This window comes from Giraffa tippelskirchi, chromosome 3 (genome assembly GCF_054371585.1).
Source record: "Giraffa tippelskirchi isolate mGirTip1 chromosome 3, T2T-mGirTip1v1.2.pri, whole genome shotgun sequence".
Taxonomy (NCBI): domain Eukaryota; kingdom Metazoa; phylum Chordata; class Mammalia; order Artiodactyla; family Giraffidae; genus Giraffa; species Giraffa tippelskirchi.
In genome coordinates, this window is record NC_137277.1 from 87,197,528 (window position 1) to 87,216,168 (window position 18,641).

At 38.2% G+C, this 18,641-nt stretch overlaps 1 protein-coding gene across 14 annotated transcripts in view; it reads left to right on the top strand.

Annotated features, from left to right (window-relative positions):
• METTL8 (methyltransferase 8, tRNA N3-cytidine) overlaps positions 1–18,641 on the top strand; it is an 80,033-nt gene that overhangs the window by 4,560 nt on the left and 56,832 nt on the right. For 3 of the 14 annotated variants that reach the window (XM_081577832.1, XM_081577828.1, XM_081577823.1), the window contains exon 2: positions 8,917–9,101. The exons of 10 other annotated variants lie outside the window; for them this stretch is intronic. The gene's annotated coding sequence lies outside the window, so the exon portion shown is untranslated. Of the gene's footprint in view, positions 1–8,916; positions 9,102–15,623; positions 16,494–18,641 lie in introns of those variants that run through there. One more of the 14 variants, XM_081577829.1, reaches the window with a different exon arrangement.

Below are 18,641 nucleotides of genomic sequence, written 5' to 3' on the forward strand. Positions count from 1 at the left end.
AACATCCCAAACTCCCAAGAAAAAATATAAAGCAAGGAAATACTTGATGTGCTGTCAATGAAGGAAACAAAGATTTTATTAAATTATTAGCATTATAGACATTAATGCTGGAGAGTGTTAGGATCTGTTCTATGGCTGGGGCATGTGGGAAGAGAGGAATAAAATCAGGCCAGAAATAGGCAGGGGTCAGAGCTTGTTGGTCCATGGGAATGTGATGGAAAAAAGTCTCTATGGAGTGATGTGATATTCCCTTTAAGAAAGAGTTACATACAGCATCCGGGCAAGAGTGAAGCAGACCAGTTAGGTTAATTGTGTAGTTTGGATGAGACTGAGTCATTTTTGGAAATTTATTTTGAAATTAATTGAGGCTTTTAACTGTAAATTTGGTTCTTTTATTTTTCCCTGTATATTTTAATGATATGTAGTATCATTAAATGTACATTTAATGATGTACTACATCGTAGTACAAATATATAGTACGTGCATTCGTATGCAAAATCCAGAAAGATTTAGGTTTAAAGGATTGGTAGTAAAGTCTGCAAGCTATTTATTTTAAAAAGTATTTTACTTATTAGAAAGAATATGTGTAGCTAACATGGCATAACATAAATAATAAATAAAATGAATACCCAGATAGCTATCATTAACCTTAATAGAACATTACCTAAAATTTTGACATCTATGTACCAATCTTGGTTCTTGGATTCCTCTTTTCTCTTAATATAAATAAAACATTAAGGTTTGAATGTTTTTGAGCATCATGTAAATTGAATCATAGTGCATATATGTACTCTTATACAGGTTGTCTTTTTTTTTTCTTCAACATTATACTTGACAAAGTACCTGTGGGTTAATTTCATTTATTTTTACCAATATATAGTAGTGCATTGTGTGAATTTTCTACAGTTTATTTATCCATTTTCTACTGGCTGGGCTTTTGTTTCTTTTGGGCTTTTTATTCCTAGAAAAGTGCTGCTATAGACCTTAAACCTGTCTTTTGGTACACCCATTAAAGAAAGTGTTCATTTTCTATTGCTACGTAGCAAATTACCCCAAACTAAGCACCTTAACTAACACCCATTTATTGTCCTTTTTTTGTTTAATAACACCGATAACTACTTGTCAGTATCATTTATCGAAGGGGGTCCTCATTTCTCCACAGATCTGTAGTGCTAACTCTGTTTATCAAGTTTACATTCATAGTCTGTTTCTAGGCTCTATTTTCTGGTCTGTTTTTCTATCCCCAGGTTAATGAATACCTGACCACTTTTATAATAAGGCTTTCGAGCTAGTAGAGCAAGACCTCTACTTTATTGCTTTTCTTTAGGAGGGTGTTACCTTTTTTTTGCCATTTGCACTTGCCCTTTCATATACACTTTTAAATCCATTTAAGTTCTACAGAAACCTTATTGAAATTTTGGTTGGGATGACATTAAATCTACCTGTCAATTTGAGGCGATGTATATATATCAAATTATACCATATATCAAATGGTATAATACCATATATCAAATTATCCTATCTCTGAAAACAGTATGTCTCTCCATTTATTTGGATCTATTTTAGTGTCTTAACTCAGTTGGTAAAGAATCCACCTGCAATGCAGGATACCCGGTTCAATTCCCAGGTCAAGATGATCCCCTGGAGAAGGGATAGGCTACCCACTCCAATATTCTTGGGCTTCCCTTGTGGCTCAGCTGGTAAAGAATCTGCCTGCAATGTGGGAGACCGGGTTCGATCCCTGGGTTGGGAAGATCCCCTGGAGAAGTGAAGGTTACCTACTCCAGTATTCTGGCCTGGAGAATCCTTGGACTGTATATAGTCCATGGGGTCACAAAGAGTCGGACATGACTGAGTGACTTTCACTAATGAAATTTTATAATATTTTTTTACTGGATTGCATAATTTGCAACCTTCTAAGTACAGTGTATTTTTGGTCAGTGTTGTAAATGGTATACTTTTAAGTTTAGGTTTTCTCACTATATTTTTGATAGTATATAAACATGCAATTGTCTGTGTATTGATCTTATATTTAGAAACATTGTTCTTATATATTGATCTTTTGCTTGCCAATGTTTATCTTTAATAGCAATAATTGTCATTTGTAAGGTTTGGGGGATTTTTCTACATAGCCAATCATGTCCTCTGGAAACTGTGACAGTTTTGTTACTTCCTTCTCAATTCTTTTACCTTCTTTCCTCTTTTTGTTCTTTTTTTGCTGTGTTTGGCCAGGACCTCCAGTACAGTGTTGAATAGAACCAGTGATAGTGGACCTCCTTGTCTTATTCATGTCTATAAATGGAATACTTCTAATATTAAGGATGACATCATAGGGTTTTGATAGCTACCTTTTGTCAGGTTAATGAAATTCTCATCCATTCCATATTTGCTAAAAGTCTTGTTCACTTTATTTTTAAATATGAATGGATATTGAATTCTGTCAAAAACTTTCTCTGTAACTGCTGAGATGATGATATAGTTTTTTCCTGTAGTCTGATAATGTGGTAATTACATAAATATATTTTCTAGTGTCAAATCAAACTTGGGTTTAGATAAGTTTTTGTGATGTATTTTGTTTTTTAAACACTGGGAGTTGGGCAACTGCTGGTTTCATTGCTCTCTCGGCTCCTTGGACCTTTGCTGGCTCTGAGGGTTTCTCTTTCTATCTAGCTGGTTTACTGGTGTATTTAATGTACTTGTCCAGCCTTTTAGGAATATTTTATAGCAGAAAGATTTTGGAGGTATCAGGTTCACCAAATTACCAGAACTAGAATTCCACTTCCTCATATTTTTAGTGTAAAAAGCTTCCATTAATGTAAAATGTGATCACCTACCACTGTTTCAGTCTTCTCTTCTTGTCTCTGTGCACAGTCATGCCCCTCCTTGCTGTAAACAAGGAAGTAGAATTGTATGGTGGAAAGAACCTCACGTAAGGCGTTAAAGGCACAAGTTGCAGCACCAGCAGCATCGGTTATTGAAATCTTGACCAAGCCACTTTCTCTCTCTGAATTTCCTTCAATCATCTGCTAAGTGGAAACAGGATTGAAGTGAGAATCGCATAAATTTATAAACATGAGCACATTGTTGTAGAGTTTAGGGAGGAGAAAGTGTTGATTAGGTAGCACAGAGGATTTTTTTAGGGTGGAGATTTCGTATGATACTGTAATGGTGGATACGTAACAGTATGCGTTTCTTTTTTTTCCAGTTGTGCCGCACATGGCTTTCAGGATCTTAGTTCCTCGACTAGAAATTGAACCTGTACCCCCTGCAGTGGGAGCGTGGAGTCTTAACTAGTGGACTGCTGGGGAAGTCCCACACTATGCATTTAATAAAACTCACATTGCTTAACATTGGGCTTCCCTGGTAGCTCAGCAGTAAAGAATACACCTGCCACTGCAGGAGATGCAGGTTTGATCCCTGGGTTGGAAAGATCTCTTAGGGAAATGGCTACACACTCCAGTGTTCTTGCCTGGAGAATTCCACAGACAGAGAAGCCTGGCAGGCTACAGTCCATAGGATCACAAAAGAGTCGGACATGACTTAGCAATTAAACAGCAACAACAATATACATAACTTTACAGCACAAAGAGTAAAATTTAATGTATGCAAACTTTTAAAAACAAGAGGAAGTGGGGGTTCCAGAATATAATGCAGACTGAGACAAAAGAATCTAACTGTATTACAAAAGTATGCAGTGACCTCACTGAAAGGGGTCAGGGAAAGGTGCTGACCTAAGTAACTTTGAGACTGTGAGACTAAAAGCAGTAGGAACTATACATAAGTACTGTCCTCTAGTTGATAAAAGTTTCCCACAGATATGGGTTAATAATTCTGAAACTACTTCACACGTGTACTGGAATTGAACAATTAATAACTGGCTGGTGGATGATGGCAGCCACATTTCTTACTGTTGGTGTGGGAGATTATAGACAACCAAGAGTGGAAGGCTAGTATGATCAGGTGGTAATGGATTAGAGTTGGAGACATAAGTATAAACTCTAGTTTAGCTTAACTGTAGATACAGATGGCTATATATGGAAACATTTGTAGATAAAGATGTTTGTATATTCATGGTATAGTATACACACATATATTTCCTTGCTTTGTCAGTTGAGAGGGCCCAGAAGTGAGGACAACCTAATAGCAAAGAGCACACCCAGACCCCAGACCATTCTCCAATAAAAGGAACAAACACTCTTTAGAGAAATGGCTGATTCTAGGACTGGGTCAAGGAATATACAGGAGTCTGCAACATCTTGTAGTGCCAGAAAGTAAGAAAGTGTTCAAAAACACACTGATGAGAATGTGTCAAAAGGATATAGGAGGCAACTGAAAGAGGTTTTTAATGGACACAGCAGGAAAGTTTGAACAACAAAATCAAATAGTATTGGGTTATAACCCAAAGTTTAAAGTAAATATCTTTGAGTCCATACTGATATAAACAAGTGGTTGAATTAAATAAATGGGGAAGAAGAAACAAATCTGTGCAAAAAATTTCCAAATAACTTATGTAGACTCTCCACCCTTAAGACAGTGGAGCATAACTCTCTCCTCCTTAAACGCTGGCTGTGCATAGTAACTTCCTGCCTAAGAGTATGGTATGGAAAGTGGGGGAAGTAACTTTACAGTAGAAACCTGTCAGTCACCAACTCGCCACTTTATCAAGGTTAACATCAGCAGTGCTAAGTCATGTTCGTATCATGTACCCTTGATATGATGTGATAAGAATGACTCTTTTTCCTCCCTAAAGCCCATAACCTCAGTCTAATCGTGAGGAAAAACATCTGATGACGTTTTTCTAAAGATAACTGGGAGGCATTCTAAAGATAACTGATCAATACTTCTCAAAACGGTCAAGGTTTTCAAAAACAAAGAAAGTGTGAGAAACTTTTAGAGCCAAAGAGGAGCCTAAGGAGACCTGATGACACAGTGTCATGGGGTGTCGTGGATGGTAACCTGGAAGGGAAAAAGGATGTTAGGGTAAAATGAAGGAAATCTGAATAAGTTATGAACTTAAGTTCATAATTATGTGTTAATATTGACTTGTTAATGCTAACAAATACACTATACTAATGTAAGATTTTAAGAATAGGGGAAACTATGTCAGCTATATGGGAATTTGTTGTACTATCTGCAACTTTTCTGTAAATCGAAAACCGTTCTAAAATTGAAAGTTTACTTTAAAAATGCAACAGGACTATGGTAGATACCACTGACTAGAGGCAGCATTGCCTTAGTGGTTAAGACGATGAGCTCAGGTACCAGTCTGCCTGGGTTCAGATCTCAGTCTCACTACTCATTAGCTATGTGAACCTGGTTACCCTAATTAACTAGAATTCCTTAATCTCTATATGCGTCAATTTACTTATCTGTTAGATTCGTCAGAGGACTAAATGAGTTAATGTATGTAAAGCACTTAGAGTAATGCCATACACATTCAGCACTATATAATTGTTTGAGTATATTTATTAATATCATTATTTCTTTACTTTTCAACTTGGGGGATTTCTGATTATAGCTGAATTTCACTGACTATCCATCAGCATACTGAGTTTTAGCTTGGCATTGTGACAAAACAGTATTCACGGTTTTGTTTGTAAGGGGGAAATCATCAAGATGCTAAGATTCCTTATTAAAATATCCATTTCCCTTGTTAAACTGGTGTTATTTACAAAGCACTGCCTACAGCACAAACCCCTTAGATTTAGGCTTCGGCACCTAAAATTTTGCTAATATTTGAAACAAAATGGAATGAATGTATTATAGAAACATGTTTTTAGGCCTTTTACTTCCCTGCCTAGAATACATACCAACTCTTCAGAAAACCCCTTTGTAGATCAGCAGTTCAGGTAGAATAGAGTTTTGAGTAGAATATAGAATTTGGAATCAGGAGACCAACTTGAAGTGTGGGTTCTTGTAGCTGTGTGATCAAGGCAGCTCATTAATCCCTTTGAGCCTCTGTTCCCATCTGTAAAACAGTGATAACAGGAATGCGTCCTGCCTTCCTCCCTAGCTTATAGAATTGTTGTAAGGATTAGGTGTGAAAATGAATGTGAGGGCTTCTGTAAGTTGTAAAACCTGTACAAGTATTATTTGTAATAATAATCTCAGGTTTTCAACCAGAATTCAACTCTAATGGCGCTTGATAGTCATATTAAGTGTTGGTGGTCATCTATATACCTTTACTTAATTATTATCTAATAAATTGAAATCATTTGATTTTAAAATGCTTTAGATGGTATATTTTCTCACAGGACTTGAGTTTTTATGTTGTTTTTCTTTGGTCTAACAAAGGAAGGCATTATTTTAATCTGGAGTTGTCTCTTTAAGGTGGCAGTTTGAGGAAATGATTTCCAAACTCTTCACTGAAATTGGCTATATAGAGAACACAAAAGTGCGCCCCTGTGATTTAGGAAGTTGTCTCCTACAGATAGAAACCTTCTGGTCCTGATGTGGAGCTGACCAGCAGAGGGTGCATGAGCTTTCCCAGAAGCTAGGCTGGGCAGACCTGACTGGAGCCATCTGTGTGATGAGTAACAAGTACTATAAATGAAAAGGTTCTAGCACATCAGAAACACAGTTACCAAATGGAAAGAGACAGCAGCCATAATGTCACACAGCAATGTAGGAAGTACCTGCCCTAGTTGGTGAATAGGAAGTTTCTGGATAATTGGAATTTGACATTCTAAGGCGGGTTTTTTGTCTGATTGGCACTTCCTCCTGCTACTGTTTGTCATTTCAAAACTTCTTTCTCTTCCCAGGTTCTTTGCCTCACCTTCTCAGCATCTGTAATTATCTACCTCACCTGGTCTAACAAATTTGGGTTTTTAAAAACTAACCTTTCCCTGGACTTCTTTGACCCTAAGGTATTTGGGTCCTGAATCCAGTCGGCTGCAGCATCCTGTCAGGGTCCCTCTAACCAAATTCTTACAGACTCCGTGGCATCTTTTCCTCCATGGAAATGGGTGACTATCAGAAAATTTGTTAACTTTTTAGTGTTACTTCACTGCCCGTATCATTTTTTCTCCTCTTCCTTCCCAAGCGTGGATAGTACATAGAATGTATATACTTGAAAGTGAAAGTTACTCAGTTGTGTCCGACTTTTTGCGACCCCATGGACTGTATATAGTCCATGGGATTCTCCAGGCCAGAATAATGGAGTGGGTAGCCTTTCCCTTCTCCTGAGGAATCTTCCCAACCCAGGGATCGAACGCAGGTCTCCTGCATTACAGGCGAATTCTTTACCAGCTGAGCCCAAGAATACTGGAGTGGGTAGCCTATCCCTTCTCCAGCAGATCTTCCCGACCCAGGAATTGAACCGGGGTCTCCCGCATTGCAGGTGGATTCTTTACCATCTGAGCTATGAAGGAAGCCCATGTATATACTTAATGGTTTTAAAGATATTTTTTTATTCTGATTATAAAAGTACTTTGAGTTTTCTTGAAAAAAATATTTAGAGACATTAGGAAAATGTAAGGATATCCTTGAGCCTTTCAGAGGGAACTCCTGTAAACTCTTCCAGACGTTTTCTGTGCATATATGTATGTGTTGGTGTGTATGTGTATATACATATATATATACACACACATTGATTAATATATATATAAATTTTTTAAAGAGATTATACCATAGGTACTCTTTTGTACCTTTTTAGCCCTACCTAATAAGTCATGGACTTTTTTCTATATCAACAAATTTAGGTTTTTACCAAAATTTTAAGTAACTACATAGTCCTCTAAAGATGAGTATTTAGATTGTTTGCAACTTTGCAGTATAATGCTGTGATAAATCCTTAATATATTCTTCTGATTATATTCTTAAGATGTATTTCTAGAAGTAGAATGTCTATCAGATTTCTTATTTAAAAATGTTCACATGTTGCCACAGTTCCCTCAGGAAAGGTCTCTTGATACAGTCTCCCTGACAGTGTTTGAGGATGCTTTTTACTGCACACTACTGATCACAACGTTTCACCTTTGCCAGCATGATAGTGAATAACCCATTGCACCATTTTTAAAAAACTGGTGGACTTTCCACTCTCCACGTCACCCCAAAAAATTAATCTAAGGCAGTAGTTCTCAAGTTTTTGGTCACAGGACCCCTTGACACTCTGAAAAGTTATAGAGGACCTCCAAGAGCTTTTGTTTATGTGAATCATGGTTATCATTATTTACTGTATTAGAAATTAAACCTAAGAAAAAATGTAAATATTTAAGTCATTTTAAAATAGCAATAATAAACCTGTTACATATTAGCATGAATACCCTTTTTATTAAAAGTACCTATTTTTTTCAAAAGAAAAAAATTAGAAGAGTAGCATGGTTTTATATTTTTGCAAATCTTCACATATGGCTTAAAAGAAGACAATTACATTCTTATATTTGCTTCTGCATTAGGTCTGTTATGATAGGTTGTTCTGGTTGATATATATGAAGAAAATCTGATCTCACACAGATCTGTAATTTTCTAGTTAGGAAAGGAGTTCTTGAATGGTCTATTCAGATAAATGTGAAGAATCTCCCTTGATCCTATACTGATCCCAGTAAGTGGTAGTTTCTTAAATGTTAATCGCAATATAATATTTGAAATCATACCCGTGCATTTTTTTAATACTCTGTTACAGTAAAATCCATGGTCTACCTTGCACTTTGGATCCTTTATCCATGCATGTTTTTGTGACATCATATGTTGGCCATCTGGAAAATACTGGTTCACTGAGTTGTGCAGGTCTTCCAGATGTTGACATGTTTCATTATACAATATCAAAAGTACTTTATTCTCATAAGAACAGTGTTTAAGTGTCAGTAAGCTCTTAAGCTCACAGTGGTGGACATAGGGTTTACAAAATTCTAATTTTTGCTTGAAAGCTTGAATTTTATCAGTGGCAACAAATGCTGTCCATTGTTTTCTTGACAGGCTTGCTTTGTTTCTGAGAAAATGCCAAAGTAAAAAGGGTGTTCCACGAAAACAGTCTTTATTGCTTCATCAAGGATACGCTTAAGTAAAATTGGCCTTTTGGTTTTTTTTCTTCAAATGTATGGTTGGTGAAGAAGGCATGACCGCCCCTAAAGTTTGGTGCTATTCCCTTGATTCTGACCAAGGTACTAGCAGTTTTATCTACCATTGCCTATACACCGTTAGTGCAAATGTCACCACAGTAAAAAATGCAAATAACATGTTGATGGTATTATGAAAATATTTCTGACCTTTTGCAGACCCCCTTAAATTGTGTTGGGAGCCACTAGGAATCTGAGGACCACATTCTGAGAACCTCTGGTCTAAGATACTAGTCATAGGAACTCTCTCTTACCAGAGACTGATTTGGAAATAGTCTGTGATCCAATTCTGGCCAGTGAGATCTGAGAGCAAGTCTGTCGAAGAGCTTGTGAAAAAGTTGCTTCATTGCTAAAAAGAGACATAAGAAAGAGATGGTCCTTTTCTTCCTGTGGATATTGCCATGCCAGTGTGATGCCTGGAACCACTGCAACTATTTTGTAATTGGCAAAGCCAACCAGCTGTAGAATGAAGGTGATGCTGTTTAGAGCAAGATGGAGAAATGGCATGAACCTGGATACTTGATCATATTATGGAACTGAAGCCATACTTAGAACTTGCCCAACCTCTAGACTTACAGTTAAGGGAGAGAATATTCTCTTGAATAGTGTCTTCTGTTACTTGCAGTCAAAAGCATCCCCAGAAGGTATTAATTAGTGATGAACATTTTTAAGTGTCAAAAATTAACATTTTTAGTGGCCATTTGCATTTCTTTTGTGAATGCTTATTGATGGTATTAGCACATTTTCTACAGAGGTCATTTTAAATTATTTTCTAAATATTCCTTACATATTAATCATATTAACACATTGTAACATTTTGTATTTATATCCACGAATGTCTTGCATAGTATGTCATTCTTATAAGCAATCAGTCTTTTTTCTTTTACACTTTATGTTGGCTTTGGTATCATGTTTAAAAGGGTCTTTTCTACCCCACTTTTTAGTAAGTATTTACATATATTTGTTCTAAGTCTATTAAAAAGTATTTTTACATTGAAAACTTTAATTCATCTGGAATTTGGTATTAGATGGAGTAAGGATATAACTTTATTTTTTCTAAATGTGTGTGTGTGTGTGTTAGTCACTCAGTTGTGTCTGACTTTTTGTGATCCCATGGACCACAGATCCCACCAGTTTCCTCTGTCCATGGGGTTTCCCAGGCAAGAATACTGGAAGTGGGTAGCCATTTGCTTCTCCAAAGGATCTTCCTGGTTCAATCCCTTAGTCTCCTGAATTGCAAGCAGATTCTTTACCATCTGAGTCACCAGGGAAGCCCAGGTGGCCCCTTTTCTTAATACACTTTTTTGAAGAAGCCAACCTTAACCTACTGATTTGAAATACTAGCTTTATTACAAATGGAATTCTTATATATAGGGACAGGGAAGCCTGGCATTCTGTAGTCAGTCCATGGGGTCTCAAAGAGTCAGACATGACTTGGCAATTGAACAACAAATTCTGACTCGTTTTTGGACTTTCTGTTCTCTTCCAGTGCTTTGACTGTGTATCCTGGCACTATAGACATGGCCAGGACATTTTGCTTTGTCGAGTTTTGTAATGTCTGAAAGGACAAGGACTCCTCCAATCCTCCTTAACCCTACCCCACTACAGTCAACAACACTCATTTTCCCTCCAGTGTTTTCCTCATACTTCCTATATGTCTATTCTTCCAGATGAACTTTAAATTACTTGTTCAGGTTCCCCAAACATTTTGGGAACTTTGATTGGAATTACTTTAATTTTGACCAGAATTTACATTTTTCACAATATTGAGTATTCAGTTCCAGAAACCCACTGTCTTCCTTTTAATTATCTTCCATGCCCCTCAGCTTTCTTCTTATCAGTCCTGTACATTTCTGGATAAATTTATTCCTAGATATTTCATATATTTTTGTTACAATCGGAAGAAGGATCTTTCCCCCTGTGTATTTTGTTTTGATTATCAATTTAAAAAAAACCTTAAATCTAAGCTCAATATTTCCAGATAGTTTTGGCTTCTCAAAACAGAATAAACAGACAGGATACTATCATTTGTGGTAGTGTAGTGTGTACTATGTGGACTATGTGATTCATGAGGTATGACTGTTGAAGACTATTTAAGGAAACAGAACATACCCGAAACTATATGTTAATGAATATGATCCTTCCAAGCTGGCTGTGTTGGAAATCTATACATTTATGACAACAAGAACAATTTACTCTAAAGACAACAAAGGTATATATTCTTAAAAAAAATTACCACCACCGAGAATATGAAAAAGAATTAATTAGCTTGCTATGAGGACGTTATCTGAAAACAATGTTTTCAAAGATATTTTACTGTTATTGGAATAAATAGTAATCTCTTAACATGATTTATTTGAAAAGACAACCTTTATTTTGATGTAGAGTTGTAATTTTTAGTTTAGCAATGTAACTTTGTAGATATGCCTTATGTTATCAGGTGTCAAAGAGATGGTTGACAGGTTTTATGTGTTTGCTGTTGTTGTTGTAAAAGAATCATTTAATCAGATTGTTTTTCTGTATTAAATAAGATTCAGTTGCCCCAGGCATTATGGATTGGCAGTGTTTCAGCTGTTTGGGAGAATGGAATTTGGAGTTTGCCAGTTTTCTAAGATCATTTAAAATAAACAAATTTCTTTTCATTCACATTATGGATTTCAAAAGCATGTGTAGTCTAACCTGGTATCTTAATCATCAATTAAAATGCTCCTGTTGAAAACGTGGTTCTGAGCTCATAACAACTGACTTGTAGATGGTCTTAGAAATAAGACCTTTTGTATATTGAAGATTACTGAGGTTTCTCTACATGTTGTGGTCCTTGAAAGTTAAGACTATAATTAACATTCTCAATTATTCTTAAACAACTTGCTGTGGCATTATTATTCATGGGCTGTTTGTTTTAATCATTCTTAAATGTATTGACTTTTTTCTTTTTTTGTCTGCATCCTGCTGGCATGTGGGATCTTATTTCCCTGACCAGGGATCAAACCCACACCCCCTGCATTGACAGCATGGAATCTTAATCATTGACCTGCCAGGGAAGTCCCTGTATTGATGTTTTAGTTTATATATAATTTCTTGCAATAAGTTTATTATATGTTAAGTAAAGAATGCTTGTATTCTTTTTTTTTTCTTTGGGTAGGTGAGGAGTCTGGCTCTAGGTTGGAGTTGGATGTGTGATCTTTCAGACCTGACTGTAAGCAATTATGTCTTTTCCTGAAAGGCCTCACTGAAAGAATTGGTACATACCAGTGTGCACACCAGAATCAGTACACAACCAGTGCATTGCCATTTTCTGGAGGGATTTCAGTCAAGACCTCCTTCCCTCTGTCCCGCTGACTCACCTCCTGCATGTGGCCATTGTCTTATGTACATCTGCATTCTGATAAAGTTGATTCATATATGGGGACTCACAAAATGGATGTTGCTTCAATGGCCTAGTTAAGGTCACGTTTCTAAACCTTAGTCAGCCTACACTTATGGGAAACACCTGTTGAGGAAACCTAACATACTCCAGTCACAATCCTCCAACCTAATTTTAGCTTTTTGACAAAGGTCCGTCTAGTCAAAGCTATGGTTTTTCCAGTAGTCATGAATGGATGTGAGAGCTGGACTATAAAGAAAGCTGAAAGCCAAAGAATTGATGCTTTTGAACTGTGGTGTTGGAGAAGACTCTTGAGAGTCCCTTGGACAGCCCGGAGATCAAACCAGTCAATCTTAAAGGAAATCAGTCCTGAACATTCTTTGGAAGGACTGATGCTGAAGCTGAATACTTTGGCCACCTGATTCAAAGAATGGAATTATTGCAAAAGACAATGATGCTGATGCTGGGCAAGATTGAAGGCAGGAGGAGAAGGGGACAACAGAGGATGAGATGGTTGGATGGCATCACCAACTCAAAGGACATGAGTTTAAGCAAACTCCAGGAGTTGGTGATGGACAGGGAAGCCTGGTGTGCTGCAGTCCATGGGGTCGCAAAGAGTCGGACACGGCTGAGGGAACTGAACTGAACTGATCTAGCTAGCTTGCTCTACACTAGAAAACAGGACCTGCTAGCCTTATAACAAAATCCCTGACCTCCTAGGCAATCATGCCCTGTTTCCATATTGCCTCTTCTAATGTACTATAAAACTAGCTCTTGCCCAGAACAACTTGGGAAGAGTGTTCCACTGCTTGTGAGGCACTGTACCCCCCAATCCATGTATGATTTTCCCTTGAAAAAAGACATCAGTCTCATTACTGAATTGTTTTAGTTTTTTTCATTTGACAGTTCCTAGACCAGATGCCTGCATTCAGAGGACTCCTCACTGGGAGCCTCAGAGGAGACACTTTGGCTCTTTCCCTCTTCTTAATCCACCCCCTCACTGTCCATGGGCCCACAAAAAGGCATTAGTCTCTTTTTCAGGGGTCCTGGGCGAGACAGTTTCTCCCATCATGTTGCATCCACTTGATCCTTCCTTAGTGCCTTTCCACAGGGGAATGGAACACTGGGAAGGAAGTTAGGGCCTCTTTTTCTTCTTGCTTGCACTGTTACAGTAAGTAAAAGGGTTGATTGTTACTTTCAATTTGTCTTTTTGTCCTAATGCTGCTGCTGCTGCTGTCGCTTCAGTCGTGTCTGACTCTGTGAGACCCCAGAGACGGCTGCCCACCAGGATCCCCCGTCCCTGGGATTCTCCTAATGGAGCACCTCGATACCTGACTGCTTCACAGTGGAAAGTGGGAATGGTGTTCCTAATTCGTTATTTTGTTATTTTTTCTTTCCTTTTCAAGCTTTAAGGGTTGCGCTTTAGAAATGTTTCTGGAATTCACTGAATAGTAATTTTACATTTGTGAAACACAGTGTAGTTTTTACTGTTCTTTGTATAAACTTTGTGACTTAGGAATTGTCTCCATCTTACAAATGAGCCTTAGGCCAAGTATGTGACTTTCCCCAAAATCATAATTAATGGATTGGCTGGACCATGATTTAAACTTGAGGCTTATTCTGTTCTCATTTCAGCACTTTCTACTTTACTACCCCACTTCACTGGTGAATTAGTCTTTTACTTTCTTGGGAAGTTGGGGATACTTTGCTGCTGCTGCTGCTGCTGCTGCTAAGTCGCTTCAGTCGTGGCCGACTCTGTGCGACCCCATAGACGGAAGCCCACCAGGCTCCTCCGTCCCTGGGATTCTCCAGGCAAGAACACTGGAGTGGGTTGGGGATACTTTAGGGATGTATAATAAGCATAGTGGAAGACTTGACCCTGTAGTATTCATAAAGCCATATGGAGACTGTTAGAAAAGCCAGACTAATGGTAACAACAGTAATATCAACTATTGAGCACATACCAGGCACCCAGCAGTGTGCTACATATATGCTAGATAGATCACCTCCTATGTTGTTATTTAGTTGCTAAGTGGTGTCCAACTCTTTTGCAACCCCATGGACTGTTGCCTGCCAGGCTCCTCTGTCCATGGGATTTCCCAGGCAAGAATACTGGGATGGGTTGCCATTTACTTTTCCAGTTGATTAACCTCATATTTTGCAGCAAACTTATTAGTCACATGTTATTGAGGAAATTGAGGTTAACAAAATTAAGTATCATGTCAGAGGTTATGTGGTAGTAAGTGGCAGAGCCTGAATTCAACTTAATCCAAACCCTTTTTCTCTTCATCTGAAATTGTTTTCAAAGGAGAATTGAGGTGATTCTGCCCGACTTGGAACATTTCTGCTGTTAAGGAGACGTGGGAGAAGAATTTTCTAGAACAGAATCTTCTAATACTGTATTACTCAATGTTGAAAAATATATAAACCTCCATTTAAAGGAAAAATTTTCTCCCTGAGTTGATGTCTTGCATAAATCTGGATATAAGTTCCTTGTGCAGAGCTCATATTCAACTATAAAGTCAAAATAAGCACAGATACAACCACAAAGCCAGTAAAATTCAAATTAGCAACATTTTAATGTGACTGCTGATGTTTTACCAAAACTAAATTGCAGCCCCCATTATAAACAAGATACTGACCACCACACCACCACATAGGCTCTTTTGACTTCAACCTATCAGTACTGTGTGTGCTGTGTCTTCTTAATTCCCTCAGCACTTGTCTCAATTCCGAAGACTGCAGAATCTTTTTACAGTGTGCCGTGTACTCAGATGCATCATTTCCATCTGTGTTGCTTGTTGCAACAAGATCATAAATGCACATACAGGCCCTGAAATCAAGTAGCTTTTACACATTTGCTCATATTGATTTTATTTTTGGGTTATCATAATATACAATTTAAAAAGTTGTCATAGAATCTTAGATGTATCTAGTGGGGGATTGATCCTGAGGAGCAAAGGATGGAGATTTGTTATAATGACCTGTTAAATATTAAAATGAGGTAGTGGATGGGAGTCTGTATTTCAGCTTTTTGTCCATGCTAAAAAGTTTTTTTTTCCCTAGGTGTTCATGACCTTGTGGTTCTCCCGCACTGTAAGAGTCTCTCATTCAAAGAAAGACTTCCATCTCCTCGTTACAGTGTTACTGTTTTTGTCGCTCTGTTTTTGTCGCTCTGTTTTTGTCGCTCTGTTTTTGTCGCTAGGTGATACAGGTTAACAAACTCAGAAGGCCTAATTACTAACCAGTACCTTCTGTCTGTCTTTGCTTCCCCTTGTTTCCTGTTAAACCCAGACTTCAGCCACATCAAGTCCATCAACCTTCTCCTACCCCTAGTCCTTCCTTTCGCCTCTTTATTTTTAAATTTCCAGTCATTTGGACTTACTTTATGATCCTCAGTTATATTCTCCCACAATTCCACATCCTAAATCACCACTGCTTTCTGTACTACCAGCTTAGACAGGCCTAATATAGGTAAAACTGAGTATTTTCCCTCAGACCGCCTGGTGGTAGAGGAAATCACACAACTGCTCTATTATTTAGGTTACTTTTGGTTGGAGATAACAGAAAATTCAGACTGGCCTAAACAATTAAGAGAGGATATTGGCTCAATAACTGAAAAAGCCAGATGTGGGACTGGCTTCAAATGAAACTTACTCTAATAGTGGAACCTAACTTCTTTTAATTTTCCCAGTTTTCCTTCTTCAGAGTTGGCTTCATCCTAAATTTGTACCATGCCATCATCCTTAGGCCACATAGCTTCAAGATAGCTTTTGTTATCTACTGAATTGTGTCCCCTCCCCCCAAATTCAGATGTTGAAGATCCACACCCGCCATGTGACTCTATTTGGAGATAGGGCCTTTACAGAGGAAATAAAAGTTGAGGTCACAAGGGTAGAGCCCTAATCCAATAGAACCCTGTCCTTGTAAGAAGTGTAGAGATATCCGAGATCTCTCCACAAGCATGCAAGATGGAAGGCCATGTAAGGACACAGCAAGAAAACAGCAAGAAGGACCTCACCAGAAATCAACCCTGATGCCACCTTGATCTTGGACTTCTAGCTTCTAGAACTGTGAGAAAGTGAATTGCTATTGTTTAAACCAATCAGACTGGTATTTTTTTTAAGGCAGCCTGAGCTGACTAATACAGCTTTCGAGAACTCCAGGGCTTCATGCTTCCTCTTTTTGGTGTAACAGGTGTGAGAAATCATCTTTGTTCTGAAATCTCTAGAACTAGACCTAAAAGATGCACTCTGTTGGCCTGCTAAGTCACTTCAGTCGTGTCCGACTCTGTGCGACCCCATAGACGGCAGCCCACCAGGATCCCCCGTCCCTGGGATTCTCCAGGCAAGAACACTGGAGTGGGTTGCCATTTCCTTCTCCACTCTGTTGGCCAGACTTAGTTTAATGCTGACCTCTGAACCAGCCTCAATGCCTACAAGTTTGGAATGTACCGATTGACTTAGTGTAGGTTGTGCAGCCCATCTCTGGGTTCAGTAGGTCCACTGTGGCTTCTCTGCAAACTCATAGATCCCAAGTCCGTGAGCTCTTGGAATTGGGGAGTGAGTACTCGGGATGCAGACAATAAATAATCATAATTTGAGTTGAGACTTCATATGGCCCAGTTATGTTGATGACATTCCTTTACTCAAGTGTTGTTAGTTTCCTTTCTCTCTCTCTCTTTTTTTTTTTTCCTGTTCCTTCTTTTCTCAAATCCCATACCTTACTTCACAGAGAAGAGAGCTTTGGGAAAGGGCCCTCTTAACAATCTGCCCTTCCACTAAAAACACACCTGTTCTCATCAGAAGATGAGAATGTGCTAGACACCTTTCATGGGTAACTTGTTTTCTGTGTAATTCCCCTCCCTGCCTCCCCCTTCTCGAAACTTGTTTGTTAGCAATTCATCTCTTTCCAGTATCTTCCAGTCTGTTTTATTTCAAACATTGGATTATTTTTCTCTCATCCTGCTAAGATACTTGGGATTCTTTGTGTCTTAACAGATATTCTTCTATCTGCCTCCATTGTTTATTCAGGTTTTTAAAAAGTTTTTACCTAATATCCTTCTTTGTCATAGGATGCCATCGAAGATACATTACATTTAGTCATCATGTCTCTTCAGACACCTTGTGGCTCTGGCAGTTTCTCAGATGTAACTTGTCTTCGAAGATCTTGACAGCTTAGGGGAATATGGTCAGGTATTTTGTACAGTGTTCCTCAGTTGGGCTTTGTCTGATGTTTTTCTCCTATTAGATAGGAGGCAAAGTGCTGTTCTCATCATATCATGTGAAGTGTGTGTATGTGCTAAGTCGCTTCAATCATGTCTGACTCTTTGAGACCCTATGGCCTGTAGCCTGCCAGGCTCCTTCCTCTGTCCATGGCATTCTCCAGGCAAGAATACTGGATGCCATGCCCTTTTCCAGGGGATCTTCCCAACCCAGGGATCAAACTTCTGCATTGGCAGGCAGGTTCTTTCCCAGTAGCACCACCTGGGAAGCCCTGTATAGAGAATATACACTATCAGCCTGACTTATTGTTGATGTTAACTTTGATCACCTGACTGAGGTAGTGACTGTCAAGTTTCTCCACTGCAGAGTTACTCCCCCACATCCCACACTGTGCTCTTTAGAGGAGGTAACTATGCATAGCCCACATTTAAGGAACGAGGAGTTATGTTCCACCTCCTTGAGAGTGGAATGTCTACATCAATTATTTTGAAAGTCTTGGAAGGTTTGTCTCGTTTTCCCCACTTACTTATTCATTTATTCAACCATTTCTATCAATATGAACACATGGATATTTATTTTATACTTTGGGTTATAAGCCAAAATTATTTCGTTGCTCAAAGTATTTCAGCTTTGGCTGTTGGGAACACTTTCAGGTGGCTTATGTGTCCCTTTGACACATCCTTTTTGTTGTGGGTTTTTTTGTTTGTGTTTGAGCTGTTCCTTACTTTCTGGCACCATGCTACAGGCTCTTTTTATATATACCCTGCCCCAATCCTAGCATCAGCTATTTTCTCCAAGGAGCCCTGATTCCTTTTATTAGAGAATGGCATTAGAAACCAAGATCTGGGTCCCTGTTGTGCTTGTTGCTTCAGAACTAGCAGAATAAGTAAATATATGTGTGTATGCTAACTCATGTTTATACACAGATCTCCAAATAGTTCTGTATGTAACATTTAGATTAACATTTAGATTAACCTAAATATGAATTCATACTGA